Raw genomic sequence first — 17,765 nt, 5'->3', positions numbered from 1 at the left:
GCTTAAGCAACTGTTATTGCTTGGCTTCTTCTTCAGATAAGCCACAGTATTATGAGGATATAACACTAGTCTCAAGATAATGGACCTCTGTGGGAGTAGAGTTGAGAAAGCTGCTTTGCATTGTGTTGGGACATAGCAGTACAGAAGATACGTGTGGAGGAATCACTTCCTTAACCATAGTTACAATTCTGATCAATGTTAATTTTATGTCTTTATAAGCTTATTGGTGCTAACCTCCCCAAACGGTCCCACTCTCTCTGCTCTAAAGACAGCAAGGCCCAGTGTGGTGGAAGGCATAACCAACAGACTGAGGGCAGTTGGTGATCCCAAGGAGAAGAAGAAGAAATATAGAGGCTAAAGAACAGAAGGACCTCCCCTTTCTCCTTTTCTCTGCCTTCCTGGCCTTCCAGGGGGAACTGATAGCCTCTGAGCTCAGGCTGCTCAGCCGCGGCCCATTAGTTCACCTCTCTCTGACAAGACTGAGGGCCTCTGATGATAGAATAGTGAAGTGTGTGAGCTGTGAAGTAGGGGGAAGAAAATACATACAAAAAATTCAGTTGAGGGTATAAATAAGCGTTGTTACGCAGCTGCTTGGCTGTGCAGATTTAAAGTTTGCCCGTAAAGGGCTCTGAGCTGTGCACTCAGTAAGGCGTGGCTCCAGCATGTTCGTGGCTGGCAAGCAAAGGGCAGTGAGAAGCTGCCCTTCAAAGTGCCCCTGCATTATCCTTTTGACCAGCTTAGCTGGAGGATATTGGGCCCATTTTAGATCAAACAAGTATGAGGAGGGGGTGAGTGTGTGTGTCTGTGTGTGTATCTCACGAGATAAATAAAGAAATACACTCACAGCATAGGTCTCAAGATGCAAATATTAATGGGGTTTATTTGGGAAGTTTTCATTTCTTAGGCCTCTACTGCCTCAATAAAAGACATATTCAGGCTAATAAAGTGTCACTTGCTCCCAATGGTAGCAGTAAACAAAAGCAAGAAAACAAGCTACACTACATTTCCTCTTTTATTCATCTAATTACAGCCATGGCAATATAGCAGGTCTGGAAACTGACTCCAGGACCTCTCTTGGAACACTTAATTGCTGAATCTGGCTTTCCAAAGCACCCCCTCTGATGTTAGTCTGTGGTCTCCCCGAGGAGTCTTTAATTTAGTGTTGATTTGGTTTGTTTGTGTCTCAGTGCCTGAACAGTGTGTTAAAACAGCCTATTTACCATGTTGGTGGGAGAGAGAACTGGGCAGAGTCCAGAAAGCCTGGACAAACACCACGATACCTCACAGCCAATATTTTCTCCTTCTGTCTCGCTTCCCTCTCTTTGATTTGCTCTGTATTTATAATTTTCAATCTCAGCCTTTTTTATTCTTTCAATTGCGTATTTACCTCTTTTTTTCTCCTCCCTCCTGCCCCTGATCTCATTTGCCCTCTTTTTCTTTGTCTCCCTCTCTTCCAACACAATGCCTGTTTGTGAAAAGAGGTTAAAGCATGTTTTATTTTGCTGCCACCCCTCCTCTGCTCTCTTTTGTCAGTTACAAAAGAGCTGTGGATACCTTGGTTTGGTCATTATTTCATGTGGAGAGTAATTAATGAGACAATTAGGGCTTTCCCCCCTCTTCCCTCTGTGTTCTCTTTGAACTAAATAAATAGCCAAAAGGTGTCCTCTTTAATTACACATGGGTCATGGGTATAATTAAGATACACAAGCAGCCTCTTCATGAAACTTGACAGTGAATTAGTTTCACGGTTTGTTGTTCTTACTATTCGCATCTTAAAAGACGCACGTTTAATGCAGAATCATTGACAGGTATATGAGGAGTACTCCCAACAACAGTCCTGTGTAGCAGAGATTAAAGTGCTCATGATCAAGCACAAAAGCCTTACCTGTGGTCTGCAAGAAAACATTAATGAACTTGAGGGGAAACCCAAAGCATCCATCTTGAGATGAAAGTTTTTAGTGTTTCTACTTGCTGTCACAACATTTTGCTAAAGCCTAAGTTGAGATGGGCACAATATTGCACTTATGGTTAGGATTTTAAAGAACACAATAGTTCTGGCTCCATTAGGTTTGGCACAGTTACAGAACTTCAAAGTCAATACGAATACCCAAGAAAATATTCAACACCATTTTTGAGACTTTTGCGGGGGAAATTGAAATGGCAAAAAAACATGAATCAAATGTATTTTTTACACCAGCAGTCATAGGAACACACCGGCTGACCTCAGTCATTATGGAGTAGCATTAATTTAATGTTTTTAAGCTCCCTTGGCTAACTTAAACTTGCTTGTCCTCAGTGTTGGGGAGTAGCGGAATACATGTACCGCCGTTACATATTTAAAATACAAAATATGAGTAACTGTATTCCATTACAGTTACCGTTTAAAAAGGTGGTATTCAGAATACAGTTACTTTGTTGAAATAAAGGGATTACACGGCGGTCTTTTCCTGTTTCATATGTTAGGCTGTCCCCTTTCTATTTTTGGTAATTCCACGCCGGATGAAAACCCAAACAAAACACGCATTAAGAGGCTCTAATGCCTGGATCTCAATCTCGCGGCCCATGTCATCTCTACTTGCAGCCCGCATAATGATGTGAAGAAATATTTTTTTTAAATTATTGTTCAAAAAATTATTTAATATGAAGGCAATAGGCAGAGTGTTACAGGCATAGCCCTAAATAATGTAGCCTCATGGGCAGTGTAGCCCAGTTGTAAGTAAGCTATTAAGACTCGACTGTACGCTGTGTTCGAGTTTTCCTCTGAAACAATAAGCTCCGTTGGAGCAGCCTTTCAACGCCTCTCCCTGTCTCTTGCTAGCAAAGTTGACCCAGACAACAAAGTAAAGCTATTTTTCAGCTACGAGCCCGACACGAACCCGAGGTATTAGCCAGAGGTCCCTTTACTACGGTTCAGAGCCGCGGACCTGTTTTATATACGTACAGAATAGTTTTGTATACGAGATCGCTGTGTCCACACTACTGTTACTCATTTTATATTAAGATTTAAAAATCTAGTATTTGTATGGCGAATAGCCTTCAGTAATAGTAATAAATCACACAGCAATAGTACATTCATGTAGTTGTAAAAAGCATGATAATATGTTAAGTAATCCAAAGTATTCAGAATATGTTACTCTCATTGAGTAACATAACGGAATACATTACAAAATACATTTTGGGGCATGTAATCTGTAATCTGTAGTGGAATACATTTTAAAATGGGTGTCCTATAGAAGACACCATAGCTAGGATTATGCATTTGAATTAGGAGGGGTAAGAAAACGGAAATTAGTTGACTGCAATAGCGGTGAAACCTTTACACACTTCAATCACAGGAATCTTTTGGGCAGGAAATTTGGAGGGGCACCAAAATAAATTGTGGCACTTTCTTTTAAAGAAGAAAGAAATGTTTAACCAGAATTCCTTTTCACCATCTTCATGTTCGGCCATAAAAGTGACGCATTCGTGTGGAAGTGATTTGTAGTAATGTGGAATATTATTTGTACGTCCTTGTATAGATCTAAATAAATGATCAACAGATGTGTGAAAGATTTGTTGAAAGTTTCTTCAGATCTCTAACATGTGTAGATTAATAATATTAGTCACGAAGTAGTATTGTCTACATTTCAAAAATACCATTAAATAATATTGTGAAGGTGGGTTTCTCATAGAGCTCTGCCTGCAGAGAATTATCGGCTAAACCTGCTGCTCTGTCAGCTTTACTGAGATTTAAATGGTTTATCTTTTTGCTCCACTCTCACCGTTCTCACAAGCCATTTTCACACATGCGCCATAGCCCCAAATTTTATATTACCAGAAGGAGTTTTATGTGAGAACATGTCTGAATAGTCAACCAGGAGCCACAACAAAAGGAGGTATGTTCAGGAGTGAGAAGGTATCTTAGATTTGAGAAAGGACTACTCCAAACAATATCTTGACCTCCGAAGTTCATGTGTGAAAACAGCCATAGTGCAATTTTTAGTTACAGCACAGAGGTGCGCTTGGAAAATCCCACTATACTCTAATGTCTCAGCATCAAGCAGACCACAAAGAAAGAAACAGGTAGCAACTTGCCATTTCGAGTGGTGGAGAACAGAAATAGAGCTAGAAAAGGGTATTTGTTGGACTTTCATTTGCTGGATGCAAGATGAAATCTCAATCTAAATGCTGATTTGGCTTATCTAAGCTGCTGAAAGCGAAGCAAGTGAAATACAATTTTTATATGCAAACCATGGTGGTAAAAAAATGCTACTCAGATTCCAGCTGATTCTAAAAATTAACATCTGATTAGGTAATCAGATGTTAATCATCTGACCAACAGTGCCGTCTTCTCTTCCTGCAAAGTTCAGTTGTTTAGTTATGATAATCCAAGTGTTAGACAGCTCGGATGACTGGACAAACGGCGATGTGTTTCAGCATTTAAGAAAAAAACTTTGATCTTGAGAAAAGTGACATCAAAATTAAGGAAAGTGTTTGTTTTTACTGAAATGTGTGAACTGATTCTTCATGATGAGTTCAAAAGAAAAGAAACATGGGAAACATTTGTGCAGGTTACCCAGAATTTTCTTGGTAATCACAGAGCAGAGAGATACGCTGAGCTTGTGATAGCATGCTGAACGTGTACCAGCTAATGAGTCCCAGAATGCCACTTCTTACATTCTCATCTCAACGTTTTTTCACCAAACCTGGGCGATGTCAGCAATGAACGCGGGGAAAGATTTCATTCAGATATAAGCACGACGAAAAAAACGATATCAGTGAACATTTGATCCGAGTATGATGAGGTGGCTACCGCTGGTGCTTGCAACGAGAGAAGGATGTGCAGTACAAGGACAAAAGCAAGTGCCTCAAACATTTTTTAGCACGCTGACCTAATTTTATTTTCAGTCAAATTGACAGAAATATGTTTTAACGGATCTCTAGTGTCATCTTCTGCTCTGCTTTTAGATTAAACACATTTCAACAATTTTGGAGGGAAATTGCTAAACTTCCATATATGTTAATATTCAAAAGTGTCAAAATGTCATTGATATGTATCTCAAAAACATGACACACAAGCTTAAATTGAATTTCATAGCAGAAATCAATGTAGAAAACAAAAACTGAGCAGGTCTGAAATTCCCAGTAGCAAACAAAAGACCAGTGCTATTAGCATAGCCTTATTAGCTGCCAGTTAGGTTATCATTCAGATAGATGCTAGCAGCTTTGGTTAATAATAAAAGAGCAATGATAAAATGGGAGCTGGGCAGTAAATTGTATCAGTCCTGCCTGTCTATAACATTAACAGAAAGTGTGACTTAACAGGATAATACAATTATTTGTGTCTAAAAAGTGATTTCTCCTTAAGTCTGGGATTGATTTGATTTTTTAATAATTAGATTAGATTTTATCATTGATGTCATTCGTTGTGTCATTTTCCACTTTGTAGTCTGAAAAGCAGTGTTGGGTGTTTTCTTGTGTATTGGTATTGAGTTTGAAGGTCTGGTATTTCTTACCAACACAAATACTACGAATCACTTCCACACGAACGCGTCACTTTTATGGCACATCAAGCTGGTGGAACTGAATTCTGATTCTGAAACATTCCTTGTTCTGCTTTAAAAGTGCCGCAATTAATTTGATTGCTCCTCCAAATCTACTGCCCAAAAGATTCCTGTGATTACAGTGTGTAAAGTTTCACCAATATATGTCAGTAGATTGCAGATTGCAGTCAACTAAGTTTTATTTTCTTACCCCTCCTAATTCAAATGCATATTCCTATCTATAGTATGGTTTAGTCAGACAAGAGAGATCAAAAACGTTAAATTACGACTTCTCCATGATGACTGCAACCAGCTGGTGTGTTTCTTTCTGTTGGTATAAAAATACATTTTGTACACACTATATTTTTACTTTAACTTAGCACAAAAAATAAGGAAATTGAGTTTGGTGGATTATTTCTTTGTTGTAACAATGTTTGTTGGCGATAAATCTTACTGTGTTGGAATGCCTGTTTATTTCCACTTAAATTGTGCCACATTTGTAATGCATCTGTGGGTTCAGCAGCAGATTGAGGAGCTTGGAAAGAAAGCGTCTAGACCTCTTTAAGTTTCCTGAAGATGTTTCACCTCTCACTCGAGGGGCTTCCTCAGTTCTGAAACCAAATGGTGGACAGTCCTAGGATTTAAAGATCTCGGAAGATCCACCATTTGGTTTTAGAACTGACATAGCCTCTTGGATGAGAGGTAAAAAAACATCTTCAAGAAACTTAAAGTAGTCCATACTCTGTCTTTCCAAGCTCCTTAAACAATCATGACCTGGATAACGGAGAAGTTTTCCAGGTCAGTTATTCAGCCCACATATTCAACTCTGCTGAACAATCATTACAGCAACATAATAATCGCTGTAACAACACACAAATGTCCTTACTTTTTGTAATGAGTTTATTTGAATAATATCAACACTTAAATGAAATCAGTTAAATCAAAACCTCTGGCTGCCATTTGTCTGTAATGTGTGTACTGAGATAGCAAAGAGACCGACCAGATTTGCCTTTGAGGTTTTTCCTGTTATGTAGGCTGTCAGTCCACTATCAATGCTGGGTGGGAAACAGCCACCTTTATTTACACTGAAAGAGGTTATGAACCTTTGTAAAAGATTCATACATGAGTTGATTAGTCAGTGAAGCTCAGTTCTGACCAATAACAGCAATACTGAGGTGAGTTGATGAGGATATGTTGAACTTTTCTGTTGGTAAGCATTGCTGTTTTTGCTGCTGTTAGCCAGCATTAGCAAAACTGCCTTTGAAGTAGATCTAAGATTGGAATCTGATGGTTAGTAAATAAACTCTAAATTTATCAGAGGGAAAGTGTGATTTTAGGACATTTGAGCATAAAATTAGCCGGCATAATGTTAACTTATATTCAGTTTATTATTTATAATCTAGTCCAGAGCCTGAGCAGTCATGTGTCTAATCTAATCTAATCTGCTCACAATAAGTAAGTGCGACAGTATGGGAATAAACAAACATGTTTATGCACACTTGAGTGTGTGATGCTATTGGTGTTGTCTCTTTTTCTTTTCATTTTCTTTGCATTTTTTGCTTCTTTGCTAAAGGGAACTCCGTCTCTAACAATAAAATGTAGCTATGAACCTTCACGCAGACATGAATTTTATGTCCCTACAAGTGATACAACACTTTTCTTCTCCTTTGCGTACCACATATGTTTCTAACAACCACATATGTGAAATGTGATTAGAAGGTAGATGTCCTTCCTAGCCACTTCAAATATGCTAGGAACCTGCACTCGCTCCTGTGCATTTTCTATGTGAATGCATCAGATTGTTGAAGGCGTAATTACACACATATTCATCAGTGCAACAATCTTTTTTCATCGAAATAACCCCCCCTCGAAAAAATGACTAACTGCACCTTTAATAATTCTACACTACAACTTGTTAACGTTCCAGGTTTAAAGATATTTTGCAGTGATTTGACTTTGTTACTCCACTTCCCCACACAGCCATTTCTTCTTTCCTCTCGAGGTCACCTTTGTTGTAGCTCATCCTCGCCCACTAAGGAGTAACAGGTATCTCATAAAACTGTACATTAAAAAGAGCTTAAGAAACCCACACACATACACTCGAACACACAAACTCTCCAGTCCCCCGACTACATTACAGCATGCGCGGGTGTAATTAGTGAATCTCCCACCACACCTCAACGTCTCTCATTAATCTCACATGAGTGATTAGGCTGCTGCGACGTATGGAACCACGGGAGGTGTGAAACTGGGTGTGAAACTGTTGTCATCTCATATGTTATCGCACTCTGGAGACTGGGAGGATTAAACCACGTCAGGCACAGCCCATTGGCAGCTAATCATGCTGCTAATGATAAGTGAAATATTCCACTGCCTCTCATTACAATGGCGTCGCAAGGTCAGGATCTCGCACAGATCGCGAAAACACCCCCCAAAAAAAACATCATGCACACACAAGCAACACAAGTGTCGTCTCTCTCTCCAAGGAGCTGCTCCTTCGGTGTTGTTTTGTATAAACCAAAAGTGGAGGCTGGATACAAGCCTGAGTGAAGCCTTCTGAATATGACACTTGACGGCTGATTAGAGCAAAGTATCAGGGTGGTCTCCAACTGCGACGCTCTGATGAGAAGTGATCTAAAGGGTCTCGTCAGAAGGCGTCATGCTGACCGCCGCCGCTGTGCCAGATGCTCGCTGCTCGGTGCAACTCCACATCAAAAAAAAAAAAAATACAGAGGCTCTTCCCTGCAGGCGCTGCTACGAGACGTTCTGCACCAGCATCTTTTAATTTAGCAGACTTGGTTATTAAAAGACGCGGTACGCTGATAAAATAAAAGCATAACTCAGGTGGTACTCTCATTCCCCGCACTTTCGATCGCATGAATATAAATTCTGTCTTTTTTTTTTGTTTTTTAAGGGTAGAATGAGAACTTTGGGTTTTTGAAGATTTCTCTTGATCTCAGCAAGAGCTACAGCAGTTTTACAGCATCTATTTATGCTGTTTATGCTTTTCTACATCTTTACGGTGTAGCAGCTTGGCCACATGAAAGACATTCTACACTCAGTAGTCAGTTTATCCGCTACAAAAAGATACTAATGCAGTCTAATACACCAGCTTTCCGGTGAATCCTGAAGGTTATGCTGTAGCGTAGCCTTTGCTGCTGAAACTTCTTTAGATGTGTGAGGATTCCCTTTTTTATACCAATGAGGGCATCCCGAGTATTGGAAACACAAACTACAGCCTCCCATAAGAGGCATAAAGTTCTCCTTTTCGTGAATTGAAAAAAAAATTAGCTTCTCAGATACTCCAAAATTGTAAATGATTGAAATGGCAGCACTGGGGAAAACAACAAAAAAAAAGACATGAATCTGAGGGAGATGAAATCACATGAAAACTTAATCTGATATCTCCTCCGGGCTGAACTAAACAGCCCAATTATCTCCAGGGGGCTGAAGAAGTACAGCAGTAAGGAGATGTGGCAGAGACAATATTTAAATTGACTGTCAGTGGAAGAAAAACATGGCTAAGCTTATATTTGATTACATATTTTACAGACTGAAACACGAGGCTGCTGCTGCCAGCCTGGCACTCTGTTATAATCGCCAGCCACATATGGACCCGCTGTCCTGCCTGTTGGGAACAGGGTTGTAGAACGGGCCAGCGGGATGAAACTGAAGGATCTCACTACTCTGAGGTGATGGATGCTCTTATGGAGCCTCCTGTAGTGCATCTGTGAGAGCAGATGAATGGGGAGGAGAGACTGATAAATTGGGTCACGCGAACGCAGCGTTTCTGGGTAATACGGTGAAAACGCTGGAGGAGTGCAGTTGGGTGGCTGCACGTGCTTACAACTGGGGCAGAGTGGCTCCGACTTGACTTACTTTGCCTGTATCCTCACTCATTGCTGGTATTATTGAAACGTTAGGCCTTTAATGCGCAAAAACGTGCATTCATTTTCTATTTCTTGCTCCAAAAAAAAAGGCTCCACAAATTAAAATGTGAAAATTCAAAAGCCAAACCAACAAAACCTCCTGAACGATGGCCGGTTTCCGCTAAAGATGTTCACGTGAGATGCAAACCTGTTTGTATGGAGAACACTGCCTTACCAAAATCCCTTTCTTGTTAAGTGTTTTCAGTGACTCATCCTGCTTTCACTGCCCTACATATAAATTTATCCAATCAAATGTGATTTGGATGAGCAGCTAAGCCGTCCCATCATATGCCGGAAAATGCTGGAGATATGGAGGGAGGGAGGCGTGTGACCGACATTAATTTCCTTATGTGCATGGGAGGTTTCACTTTAAATACAGTATATACGCTAAAGAAAGCCCTACACCTGCTTCAGCCGTTCCTTCAAGGACGTCTGACCTAAAATTTCTACAAATCAATGTAAAATAGAGAAAATTATGAGCATTTGCTTTTCAAATCTCAAAAGTGTTGATGATTAATGGATTTTTTTTTACCCCGAAGGGGTTGCCTCCTGCTCCTATCTGATTTCATTTATTTCTGTTTATGGAACACTTTGATTAAGTGGCAGGGGCATGTGGAATGAGGTGAGGGGGTCCTTTACCTTGGCACAGATAAGAAGACAAACTAGATTTGAGGGCGGATAGATCTTGTCTGCAGCGCATGCCGCCTCTTGGCAAGGGAAGAGAAGTCGATACTGAGCGAGGGCCTTTCTTACCTCCTAAGATTTACAGTATCTGGAGCTCCACAGTCTCATACTTCAGTAGATGGATGAGTATTTCATACGGTGCCAACTGGCGCAACATGAGTTGAGCTGAAGGTCATTGTGACTCATTTCCAGCTCAAAAGCTGGGCGGCTGGAAACAGAGCTGCTAAAACTCTGCTACTGACTTGTTTTAATAGCACAAAGACGATGCCTCTGCGGAAAAGAGCAGACTGCAGCCCTTGTGCTGCTACTGTACACCACTGATACAGCACACATGTACAGACTTTACAGTGCCAAAATACAGTTGAGATTATAGTAACGGAGAGTGGGTACAGATTGCTGTTGAACCTCGAGGCATATGGCAGGGCGCCCCATGCCTCCCAGCTAATTGAGTCCTAATGAATCATTGGTTTGGCATGCTACATGTCCCTTGTGATGGCTGGTGTCATTGATGCATTGAAGTTGCCCAGTCCTCTGGAAGTGAAGCGGGCAGTGATGGCTGCCCCGGTTGAACAGAGGAGGCAGGCTGACACTGCTGGCTTCACACTGAACACTTCACTCACTCACCAGATGTTACAGGCCAAGGCACAGGGATTACTAGCCACCCGCCTCTGCACAATGGAAATAACTGTATGACTGACTGGTAATTCACTTCCCCATCTGAGTCCAGTGAAACTGTTTATACTGTTAGGGTCACTGCCTCATTATCAGCTCAAAAGGATCAGTGTGATAAGTGACAAGAGGTTAGGAAAGCAGTACTCGATTGCTGTTTTTGCAGAATGTACATATTTATCTACAATTGTCTAAATCACAATGAGATAGTTTTGGATGGAGAAGTTTATAAGTTTGATTGTTTGTAAATGTGAGTGGATTTATTTGCTTAATATCTTCAGCCTTTCTTTAATTTTGGATATAATAGCTAAATTGGAAACAATTTAACATATGTATTAATAAGGCATAAACAGAATTAGCTTTTCCATTCAGATACTCTTTATGAAGCGAGAGACAGAAACTTGCAAGGCAGTACAGCCTCTGTCCTGTGGAAGATGTAAAGTGTGGACTATTTCCAATTTTTATACTGAAACAGGTCCAAAAAGAGTATTTTCATTTGAACATTTTCCAGTTTCGCATTTTATATTCTGTATGACTGCTTGCTGATGCTACTGAGAGATTGTTCAATAAGCGAGTCCTGTTACCATGATATTGCTGATGTGAAGTCTGTCCAAGCCTGATATTTTTGTTCTTAGCAGGACGGCTGTCCTAGAGGACGTTAAAAACAGCTTTCATGCTGAGAGTTAGATGAAAAAATCAATAAGGGCAACATGACCTTAAACTGCATGAGATGCTGGAGCCAGCAGCCTGTGAGCTCAGCTTAGCATAAAGACTCAAACCAAACAGCAACAGCTAGCTTTAGCTTGGCTCCACTGGCTGCACACTAGCTTGTTAGCACAGAAGTTTATCCGGCGCGGGAATGAAGACTTCAGTACTTGTGCTTTGCTCTTTGTTAGTCACAATGATGGATGGAATGAATGTATATTAGTGACCATATGCAACTCTCAACTCTGCAACTATAAAACAAAAAAGGAAGGCACTACTTTGTGGTGCTATCCAAGTTCCTCATTAGCCAAATAGCTAGTAGGGTAGACCAGGGTTTGTTGTTACACTTTTTGCTCTTGCATGAATTGCTGATCATTGAATAGCTTTCAATAACTATTCCTTTGTTAAATCAGAGCTTATGGTGCTAGCTAAACATGGGTATCCTTTTCATTTTTGCAGTCAATTGTATCACAAAGTAATTAACCATCAATGACACGTTGTGAACACCAACTGGGGTTGGTTGTCTCCATAGTTATCAATGGTGTTTCTAAATGTAAATTTAGAAATGAACACCATCTATTACACCTTGTAATTAAAATGTGAATTTAAACAAGTGATAATTATTGTGTATTATGAGCAGTGAAATTAAGGTATTCTCAGTGCTTTAATAATGTCACTTTTATAAAAGCCACAAAAACAACAGAGAACCAATTCCACTGATGTATCACTGATATAATTTTAAAAAAGGCCAGAAGTTCTGTATATATTTTAAAAGACAAACAGATTTCTTTTGCAAGATTTTCCAACAGGTAACCAGAGGAATAGTGAGCAAGGTGGTGTAAAAGTGAGAAGAAAAATGAACTGCATCAATATCAAACTGACTGCTCTCCATTTAAGTCCTTATGCATGCTCGATCAACCAGGTAAGGAAAGTTTCTGGGATCTCCATAAGGTTGCTTGTTGTGATTTAGCAAGCCTATACATCCCTCAGCATCACACAAGTCAGTCATGACAAACATACACCTCTGTTTTTCAGGGATAAAGTCTTTGTGTGATCAGTTTTAGCAGACAACACAACAAAGCCATACTTCCTCTGGTTTATGGCTCAACAAAAACCATTCTGTCAACAAAGAATCAACCACAGGGTAACAGTGAGACCTAGCTACCAAATGGCTTTGGTTGGGTAGTGAAGAACTGATTCAAATCAAAGCTATTACCTTCAACTTTTTAATAAAAGTCCAGTTTAAATGCCTAATATTGTATGATTTTTTAATACAGAAACAACAACATGAAAACTCTGACCCAAGAAAATCACAAAATGTGTCCTCCCCTCAAAGTTTGTGTGCTTTCCACAAACTGACCACAGCAAAAATGGACATATTGTCAGGTCAAATGTGTGATACTGACAGATTCCACGGTGTAATGTGACAACCAACTTATACTTGCTATTCCTTCCAATACCTTTAAAGTTTAGTATTTAACACTTTGTTTGTTCATCAAAATAGCAGAAAACAAAACAATTTAATGGGGGGTTGTGTTGGATTACTTCAAGATGGTGCCAGTTTGCTGATGTAAACTCAACAAAGTTACTCATCCCAAAACCTAGTGCAGCACATGGCACTCTGTAAAATGGAAGGCCGTTTTTTTTTTTTTTGCTCTTTGATTTCACACCAAGTAGTCTGAGTTCTTGCTTCTGACACATTAAGTTGCCCCAACTCTCCCTGCACCTGTCATGGTGATTACACTCCCAGGAGGGTGGCGGGTTGGGGGGGGGGGGGGGGGGGGGGGGGACGTGTGCATCATTCAGCTTTTTACAATACACCGTTATCGGAGCAATCTCCCCCCTTTTGTTCAACTCCTGCAAGCGAGGTCACCTCTGACCTGCCTCTGCCAGGGGCCACATCTTTATTAATGAACAGACTAAATGTGATAAGGCCGCCAGCAAAAATCAGAACTCAGGCACAATCTTGCTCATTAAAGCTACTTTTTTTATAAAAGATTCAGGCCACTCCGGGAGTCATGTGTCTGAGTCTGAAACTGCATTAGTGTCAGTACGAGGCCCTGTTTGTTAGACGTATTACCTCAGAGCACTTGGTAGTTCATGTTGAGGGAATGCCGCTGCGAGATGAAGAGAAACTACAAATGCGATAATCCACCAGGCTTCCAGCAGAAACAAAAGAAGAGAAGCAGAGTGTGCACGGTACGGCAAAGGGGTGAAAAAGCCCAAAGATTTAAGAAGTGCAAAACAACAACAGGCTGAAAATGCTCCAACACTGTTGCAATGCAATCGTGAAGAGTTAACACAGAGAAGAAATACCCAAACCACCTTTCCTCCAAATGCAAAAGGGGAAAATTCATTATGGTCTTAATTAGATAAGCTATATCCACCATATGCACCGGCTGCTTTCGCTTTCAGGAGCTAAATGAAGCGCCTTGATTCCACTGGGAGTCTCAACAAAGAAGGCCTTACTGGAGAAGTTAATGCTCTCTAGTGTTTTGTTGAGCTCTATCTTAAGCACCACAATTCACACTGGGCTGCAAAGAAATGTCTGGGGGTGACAACCGGAAATTATAGCATGTGTGTGTGAGAGTGGTAACACATCCATCCCACGATCGACCTACTGAGCACAGCTTAGGCTCTGTTGCAGAGCATCCTCACTAAGGAGATTACGAAGGATAGTTTGGGCGACTTGCAGAAATCGCCAGTGAACTTTGGCACCAGCATGAGAATCCTAGCCCCAGACCTTCGCTTTTATCCCACCAAACCACGGCATGAACAAGATGCAGGTGAGCCACAGTGTTTCAGCAGCACCCTGATCTGTAGCTGATGGCTGCTGTGTTACTACATTTCCACTACAGTGCTCATTTCCCATCATTTACGGCTGCTCTCATACAAGCACCCATGTAGAAAACACAGAGCATCATGACTGACATATGGTCCAGTAATGAACTTTGCATTTGAACTGGTAACACTGGCTCCAATTCAATTTTACCCAAAGGGGGAGGGGGGTTGGGTTTGAGAGGTTATGATTGGGAAAAACAAAATAATAAACAGCCAGGACAGTAGCCTGTTCTATTGAATGATTTAACAGAAAAAACTATATTTTTGTCAATATTTGGCTCTTTTTAATTAATTAAGAAATGCCTCTGGACTAGGGATGGACCTTGCTGTTTAGGGTTATCTTTAAATATAGAACCAAGAATGATAACAGACTTTTAAAAAATAAAATAACCAAAGTTTAGCCATTCTTATACAACGCAAGTAAGTCCTACAAATCCAGACATATATTAAAAATCAACATAAAAAATAAAATAAAAATGTTTAAATGACGCAAATGGAAGTCGTGTCTCACGCTACCCCCCACCCACCCACCTCATCCACGTCTTCCAAGACTAACTGGAATGCTTCCACCTCCACACTGACCCACGAACGTCGCTGCTGACCGGAGGACTCACACTGAAGGCCCACGCACTGGTTTCTGGCACATTTTTGCTCACCGCTGCCGGACAGACCGGCGCCGTTGTGCGCTGTGCGCTCCCATCCAACCGTTCATCCACAGGTACTCAGCCCCTACTACTGCAGCCCGCGGAGCATTCCCTGACCGCTTCCGCACTGAAATCAATACATTTATCAACATATGCGTCATCATTCATCCATTCGCTCAGCATCGGAGCGGGCTAACACGCACTCGTTTGAGGATGACTTACTGCTGTTGCAGCAGAACATCTCTTCATTTGAATATTGTGGAGGGGGGCGAGAGCAACAGACGTGGTGGGCAGAGAAAAAAAGATTTCGCCTGTTCTCACACTTGTTCCTTTACACGAAATCCTACAGCCAAAAGCCCCTATGAGCAGCTAACCCGCTGAAATCGTTTAAAAACAATCAAAACCCAAACGTCACTTTGTAATTTATGCGCAATTTGACGTGGGACAGCGGGTTATTTGACAGGCGACCGGCGTTTGCGCTTCAGAGGACTCCACGTTCAAATCCATCAAAGCAGCACCGACGATCAGGTTCACAGCTTCATGATCACATTTGTTTCTCTTTCCCTTTTTCTTTCTTTCTTTTTTTTTTCACTCTGTGTGTGTTTGTATCCCGGTCATCCACAGCGGACTGGTTCGCAACCCATTTTCGTTCAACGCATCCCATCCATAAATCTTGACATGTCGCTGAGCTGCCTTGCATCCTTAAACAGCTCTGTAGTTTCACAGTTTAATGCTGAAGCACCTCTTCATCCCACACCCCTCAAAAAAAGAAAGAAAAGCTGAGATGTTACTCACCTTTTCTCAGTGGATGCTTTTCTGAAGTGTCCCATTTGTGCGTTTTAATCCACATCTGTGTCTCCTTCATTTGAGCGCTCTATTCCCCCCCCTCAACGAGCGAGAGAGGGAGAGAGAGGGAGGAAGCGCGTTTAAGAAAATCCATTTGTTAATTCCATTTGCCGGACACTCAAGGTGAAATCACATTGCCTCTTCCTCTTTTTTTCTTTCTTCTGTTAACAGCTTCAAAATTCTTCCATCATTGTGAAAATCCCGTAAAGCCCTATCATCTTTTTGCTTTTTTTTATCTTCTTCTCCCCAGCACTGAAGTTGCTTGGTTACCCCTATTTCTCATTCAAGGAGGCTGAAGCGCTGAATACAGCGGCCAATCATAGCAGCAGCCGGAGAGATTAACTATTTCTTGGCTCCAGTATTCTAGTTTCAAGCTTAAATGAGGAGAGTAGGCGGGGAAAAACTGGGCCCCCGGTGACAGAAGAAGGAAAAAAAAATTAAAATGCACAGAGAATAATGTAGAGAGGGGATCCGTTGGAGGGAGAATGTGTGGAGGGGGGAGGGGACGAAGGGGATTAAACATTTTCGAAAAATAAAGGATTCTGGAGAGGAGGAGGGACCAGTTGCCACTTCTCACAACAACAAAGATGTAAGTGAATAATATTCCTGCCTTGCAGGGCTCTCATGCAAACTGGAGTGGAGCCTCCATTCCTTCTGAATTTGCCTTTAAAGAGCAGAGATCTGTCTCATTTCAGAGATCCCCAAAAAGCAATCCATCAGGGTAATTGATCATCCCCCTTTAACCAGCCATCCATCAAGTCCAAGCTCACTCTCTCTCCCTCTTTCCCCCACCTCCTACCTTCCCTCACCCCTGTCTCACTGCAGTCGCCTCATCATAGGCTGTATTGATTTTAATTTACCCCTTAAGATTGTCAAGGGGAGAAAGCCAGGTTCACGCACCGGCTCATGCAGGCGTAATGATCCCCTGCCTTCAAGGTCCTTTTATTGAGGAACATCCAGGTCAAGCCCCCCACCTCTCCAAGCACACGCCTACCTTTGGTCTTTGTGGCCCGCGCATTGAAGGCTTCTGACTTGCCCTCCACCACCACCCCTCACAGGGTGCCATGCAGGAGTGCTGGTGCATTATGGGCAAACAGTCGGGGGTCCTGACAAGGAGACAACAAGCTTCTCAAAGAGAGACAGAGCACCAGCAACCATTGAGAGGGGGTGACCTGTGTTGGGGGGACTGACTGTACACTAATGATGTAGAACATTCCTGCAGAATGAATTTATGTTTTTTATTATTATTATTTCGGTACTTTGTCGGCCCTCTTGTTGTCAAACTTGTTTTTGAAGCACTTTAAAGCATCGTCTTCATCCCACATTACAGTATGAAGGAGATGTCAGCCACATACGATTCATGCTCGGGTGCCAACTTCACACATTTCACAAAAAATAAAGTTTCTCTCTTTTTTTATGTTGGGTGACGGACGTATCGCTGGCTTCGCTCCATCCCACAGATTATGAACGAATTCAGCAAAGTTGGGGTCCTCGCTGTGGGATCAGAAGAGCACATGTATGTGGGTGTACAGTTGTGCATGTGACACACACACACACACACACACACACACACACACACACACACACACACACACACACACACACACACACACATATATGCACATTGGCACAAGAACACGCACAAACACTTAGCGGTTGATTGACGTGTAGCTCCTGGCTTGAGCACAGCTTAATCCTGCTGCTTTCACAGATGGACTCAGTCTTCCTCTTTTTGTCTGGTGTCACGAGCGGTGGCGCACACACACACACACACACACACACACACACACACACACACACACACACACACACACACACACACACACACACACACACACACACACTGCACATCCCCATGTACTTTTGTTTACCAGGGAGGGAAGCTGCTGTTTGGGTTTTAATCCCCTCTGTAAACCTCCCGCTCT

At 41.6% G+C, this 17,765-nt stretch overlaps 1 protein-coding gene across 1 annotated transcript in view; it reads right to left on the bottom strand.

The window, feature by feature from the left end:
* dab1b (DAB adaptor protein 1b) overlaps positions 1-16,178 on the bottom strand; it is a 66,991-nt gene extending 50,813 nt beyond the window's left edge. Inside the window, exon 1 of the mRNA XM_076877028.1 lies at positions 15,790-16,178. The gene's annotated coding sequence lies outside the window, so the exon portion shown is untranslated. The remainder of the gene's footprint in view (positions 1-15,789) is intronic.
* Positions 16,179-17,765: the final 1,587 nt, after the last annotated feature.

Source organism: Maylandia zebra, linkage group LG18 (genome assembly GCF_041146795.1).
Source record: "Maylandia zebra isolate NMK-2024a linkage group LG18, Mzebra_GT3a, whole genome shotgun sequence".
NCBI lineage: Eukaryota > Metazoa > Chordata > Actinopteri > Cichliformes > Cichlidae > Maylandia > Maylandia zebra.
The sequence above is the reverse complement of the archived record's forward strand: the minus strand, read 5'-3'. Positions and strand labels throughout refer to the sequence as shown.